The sequence below is a fragment of the Geospiza fortis genome, unplaced genomic scaffold, assembly GCF_000277835.1.
Source record: "Geospiza fortis unplaced genomic scaffold, GeoFor_1.0 scaffold41, whole genome shotgun sequence".
NCBI classification, from domain to species: domain Eukaryota; kingdom Metazoa; phylum Chordata; class Aves; order Passeriformes; family Thraupidae; genus Geospiza; species Geospiza fortis.
This window is the reverse complement of record NW_005054299.1, coordinates 19,598,788-19,604,787: the sequence shown is the minus strand read 5'-3', so window position 1 is coordinate 19,604,787 and position 6,000 is coordinate 19,598,788. Positions and strand designations below refer to the sequence as shown.

Below are 6,000 nucleotides of genomic sequence, written 5' to 3'. Positions count from 1 at the left end.
TAACTCCTGTTACCAGCTATCCTATATGGGACTGGGAAGGATCACCAGCCTGTGCTGGGATCACCTTTGGCTCCTGAATTGTCCCTGGCCATGGAGCTGTGCTGCTCTCACTTCTCCCTGCCAAAAGTGCAGGTCCAAAATGAGCATGTACTACCAGGAGAACTGGTGTTCTTCCAGGTCACAGGAGGGTGGGGTGCAGAACACCCCCTGCTAGCTGAATACCCAGAGTGAGTTTTTACCTCTCATGCTAAGCAACTCTAATAATAGGATTTTTAAAAACAGATAATTTGGTTTCACAGACTGCTCAAATAAAAAGTTCTTCTTCCAAGAATCTTCTAAGAACTTGTGTTTTTGTTAAATGGAACTTGTAATTCTGAGGCTTTTGGTCAGTAAAAGCAGTATTTGGTGGTACCAAAACCTAAAAAAACCCATGCAAAAAGCTAGAAGATATCCATTTAGAAAACACCTGGATGATGGATGTTTGTCATTCCTCAGCTCCACCCAGCTTGACTTAAACACCTACAAGGTTTGAATTCCCTGATAACAGAACAGTCAAACCTTGACTACATAGCTCTTTCATAAGATCTGCCACTGTTGCTCTTTCAGTGTCACATAGCAGTGGGAAGTTCAGCGCAGAGAGGTCATGAGATGTTTTGTCACACATCTCGGCTGGCTTTGGGGAGACGTCGTGGAGAGCCAGCCTATGCAACATTCCCTTCATCGCTGGCATTGCTGGAGCAGCACCCTGTGAGATCAGAGAATGCTTAAAGGACTATAAATATGGCAAGAATTCAGAGAGTAGGCAGGCTTTTGAGGCTGCTTCAGGATACAGATGATCATTTAAATGCTACTGAAAAGGCCTGCAAATTAAAGCAACAGTTGCATTTTAATTGGAGAATCAAGGAATAGCAGATAAAATTAATTTTGTCTTTCATTTCAGAGTATCTACTGATAAAATGGCAAAACTGCTATTGTTAAAGCATAGGCATGTAAATAGAAATTTTCTGCATCGATGCTCCATCTCTCTGCTTTGTCGGTAACACCTGCCCCTTTTTAGTCCTTAGCATATCTGTCAGTAACTACATGGCACACAAATGCCATGAAGGCATCTGAACTCTGCAAGCTATCATGGCATTTTGCTTAAGGCTTTGTCTCCCTTTCCTGAAGGGTTAGCTTCCTGGAGCCAGCTTACTTGGCTTTAGTGGTCCCAGTACCTGAACCAGGTTGCTCATAGAGAGCTCTCAGCTGCTTTATGTAGCAAATATTCCTGTCTGTCAGCTATTGGAAAGCAAGATGATTGCCAAGTGTTTTAATATACACTTAAAAATCAAATTATTTCTAAATGAAAATATAATTTATTATTAATTTATTTTTACACATGATAAACACAACTGGAGGTTTTTAATTTTATACCAGTTTATTTCCTCCTTTTCAGTGGGGTGCGAATTACACCACTGAATAGATTAAATTCAGGGTACGGAATGGGCTCCCAGATGACTGCATTGTAGAAGTCATTCAACTGTGTTTCATACAGTAAAGAAAACAATACACATTGAGTGTTAAATCATTATATAAAAGCACCTATAAAACTGACTACTGAGTTTTTAAAATGCCACTTAAATCCTGATTTATTTCCCTGACTGCATCACTTCTGAGAATCAGACTGAGATAGGTGTCTGCCTACAACTGTAGTTCTTTAACCACACACATTTGCATCTTTACTTGCTCCATGAAGTCCCAGTTTTGATGTTGAAAAATCACTTAGCAATCACAAAAAGTTTGGAAAACACTGTTGCTCCTGTTGGATAACAGGAACTAGCCTAAGGAGAGACCTATGGCAATATTAGAGTAAATAAATACTCCCTCATAACAGCTGAAAATAACCCTTCACTCAGGCTGAGATAAAGCTGAGAGTATATTTCTCAAATGTAAGCCTAAAGAAGGGGTAATAATTGTCCCAAACTAGATGGCTGGAAATTTAAAGATTACATACTCAGAGAAACACCAAAGTTTTGAGCTAGCCACGGTCTATTTATTTTCTGTAAACCCTCCTGGCCATTTCTGTATTTGGATGTGTATGTTTTGTAAACCAATTAGTTTCATGTGGTCAAAGCTTGCTTTAGTGTAATAAGGTACTTACACCTTTAAAGCTCTGCCCATGCCTGCATGCTTAAAACTACTTATTTTTTCAAGACTCGATTTCATCTGTTTATTCTGTGTATTGTAAAATGATTTGGCTTACAGGGAAGACTTCCTGTTCAGTATGAGCTATGGAGTTCCAGTAAGTTATTATTTAAGATATGGAGATAATCACTGATGGCACAAAAAACCCCAAGGCCAAGACGAACTTAAAAAAAAAAACAAAGAAAAGGGGAAAAAATTAAAGGATGAGTTTTAAAGAAAAATATGGACATACATTTATATTTAATTCATTCATATTGGAAAGACATTGTCTGTTATGCTTAAAAATTCATACCAAAATTAGATCTTGATTCCTTTTTTTATTTTCTTTGAGAAATCTACCCTGGTGATTGGAACTTGCTACTGAGCCCTGATCTTATCAGTAGATCTTGAACCTCCATACATGGATTGCATTTCCTTGGTACCAGTCATGGAGTCCTGCTGCTGCAAACATGCACAAGCACACAAGTGTTTGACATATGAACACAGTTTAGCTTGTGATCTTGCCATCTGTAGTTCAAAGTTAGTACCTTTTTATTTTGAAGCTCATAATGTATGATGGAACTGAGGATCATTTTTTCTCTCTATGATATCACATGTATGAGCTTCATACTAGAAATGATTGAAAGCTGTGCTGCTTTCCTCAGGTACAGACTGTCTTCAAATCTCTCCAGTCTGAAGCTCAGAAACCAGACCTCACAGAAAGTTATAACAAGCCTTCTTGCATTCTCTTCCTGCCTCCTTTTGAGCTCTGCTCTTTTTTTTCCCCTTCATCCATGGTAGTCTCCTGCATCTATGCATCTTTGTCTGCTACACTGATTTGACCTTGCTTTTGCTCCCTTGTAAATGAATATTAACACTGCACTTGAAGCTCAGGACACTTTCTGGGTGACAACGTTTTTAGCCTTTCTAGTTATAAAAGAGTTAACAGGTCTATTAAAATAACAAAACAAGTTTTAGTGAGCTGAAAACCTATAGTTCCTAAATATGAGAAATTCCTGAAAAGAGACCATTTTAACCACACAATACCCTTTCTTAATAGAGAGTAGGCTACAAAACTCTGTCTGTGGGCTGGGCCAATTGATTGAAGTTGAGAGATCAGACACACTCTTTAAAGATTTCGTTCTCCAGTGTATCTAAGAGGAGCTACTTGAAAGGATGAACTGAACTCTCACCTGTTTTGAACTATTTTGACTGAAATCTCTCTCTTGGTTTACATAAAGCAAGTATAACACTTTATTCCTAGCTGCAGTGCCACAGCATTCGTTACCTGCTCTTTTGATGTAATTTTGTCAAAATTCTTAAATTGCAAAAGTCATCTGATGTTTTAAAGGGCAATGTTGAAAGATAGGTGAATTAAAAAAAAAAAAACACCCCAAAATAAACTAAAAATAACCACATCTATGGTTCTTTCCTCCTTCATTCAAATGAACACAAAACCATAAAGACCTACTGCTGTGGCTACTGGCAAATATCTAGATAATCAGTTGTCAAGAAGAGCTCTGCCACACGTTCACTTTTTTGACAACTGCAAAGCAAAATTGCTTAGCCCACAATTTAAAAAAAATTGACAAGAGCTTTTGTACTTCAGTACAAAAGAAAGCAACACATTCCAGTGCTGTACTGAATAGTAACCTGACCATAATCCTACTAATGGAGTCAGCGAACATGAGAATTGCTGACAGAGAAAAATAGAAATATTTTTTTTTCCAAGGCATTAATAAAGTCAGAATGTAGTCTTCAACCTTCCAATAAAATGCTTTCAGGATCATGCTTATTCTTAAACCTAAGCAGAGTTTTCACCGATAATCACTGTGTGTATTATTTCAATGTGCTTCTGCATTAAAACACTGGTATACATCGATGCACAGAGCCACAGATGTAAAGTGGCTGTTAAGCAAAATACCAAAAAAGGAAAACATGAACACTGCACTATGTATCACCTATCTGATCTTTGCCAAAGGAGTCAGAATGATTCCTACTCAGATAAGCCTTCAACTGCCTTCAATTCCTAATGATGCATTCATGTCTTGGATTTCTGTACACGGGCTTGAGCTAGAGGGTAGTGGGTAGTCTGGCAGAATGAGTAAATTGAGACTCCAGGAGCTAAGAGAGTTTGAGATGCTCTCTACAATAGCTAATCCTGTGACAACCACGAGCTTTATAAAGCCACAGATGTTTGCACCTGTCCAAAGCTTGACAAAGTGTTTCAAAAAAGCAGACACCCAGAACTCAGACATATTCTGTTTCCATGAATTTTGGGAGAACTTTTTCATCTGTAAAAAAATAAAAGATGGTGGACAAAAAACATATGGCCTAAATACAAGGCATAAAAAGATATAGTCCAATGTTTATGAAACAGATCAGGCTAGTAGAAACAATGTATAAGAAATTAGTTTAAATTTTGTTAATAAATCACAAACAAGCTGAAATAAATAAGAGTATGGTTTTTAGTGTCTGGCAAACCAGAAGGAGAAACACAGCCTGTCCTGATAGTCCCACATTTTAAACTATGCACGCTATGATTATAGTAATAAACAACAGATACTGTGTCTGTACATAGGAAAACAAAGAATGGTTCTTTTTTAGGAACTATCTGTAGGAAGAACATACAATTTAGTCAACAAGCGAGCTGGAATAACCTCTTGTATTCTTTTCAATGACTATAGTTTAGTATTGAGCAGAAGGAATGTTTTTGTTCTTTCCTTGTGCTTTTTCTCTTCTGTCTATCCTCCTCTTCTTTCTGGCATAGCATGGATTTTTTTTCTGTTCTTGCACCTGGTCTGACAAACAGTACCCCCACTATTTGGATATGTTCTAATGCACAGCACTTTTCTTCAGACAGCTGCAAGTGCTGTGCAGTCTGACCAAGAAGGCAAGTCTCTGACCTCCCGCTAATGAACACAGGCAATGAGAAAGCACATGACACTCCAAGCAACAATTTCTTCTAATGTCCATGATGAGAAACTGTGCAATAATCCTAGTCCAGCAATCTAGTCCTGAAATTCCCCTATCAACTCATGACTTCATAATAAGTATGAGGTAGCTACTGAATTAATTTGCCAAAATGTATTATGTTTCCTTTCTTTCTTTCAGAAAACCTGAGACTGTTAGCGGAAGAAATTAATGAAGTTCAGCCAAAGTGTGTTAAATGCTAGATGGTTTCTGAAGATGAATAAATGTTAGTTCAGCAACAGGAAAGATATCCTTAGAATAAGTATCATTGTAACAAATACTTTTCATGTTCTACAGAGCATGTACACTGTCAAAGAAGAAAAACATGGGATAAACATTTTTGTGTTTTGGGCCTGAATGTCTCTGTGTACTGTGACAACTTCTATTCATCTTACAGACAGGTTCAGCGAGGAAAACAATTGTTAAGAATAGAAAATGTGGAAAAAAGTAAAATTTCCAAATTAATACATGATCCAAAGTGCATGTTGTCCAAAGCTTGATTGAAACGGAATACATCTTTTTTTTGCATTTAACATTTCCTACCACACAAAAATTCTCATTTTAGTGATTTTACTTTGTGGAATTCTTTTCAAAGCTGTTTTTTCACAGCTACTCTGTTAGTTTTGATGATTCAGATTTACAAAGTATTGAAAGGCAATGTAAACTTTTAATAAACAATCTGCAATGGAACTTGGAAACTTCAGAAACTCATATGAAAATATAGGAGGTTTTGTTGAAAGAGAGCATATCATAAGTTAAAGAAATGTTTGATAGCGTGCTTTACACTTCAATTGTTATGATGTAAATGCAAGTATAAGACAACTTAAATCCAGTGTGAAGGAAATGAATACTTGTTCATAAATT

The 6,000-nt window shown here is 37.0% G+C and overlaps 1 protein-coding gene across 4 annotated transcripts in view; it reads right to left on the bottom strand.

The window, feature by feature from the left end:
• PACRG (parkin coregulated) overlaps positions 1-6,000 on the bottom strand; it is a 210,588-nt gene that overhangs the window by 49,815 nt on the left and 154,773 nt on the right. The gene's annotated exons all lie outside the window — the stretch shown is intronic.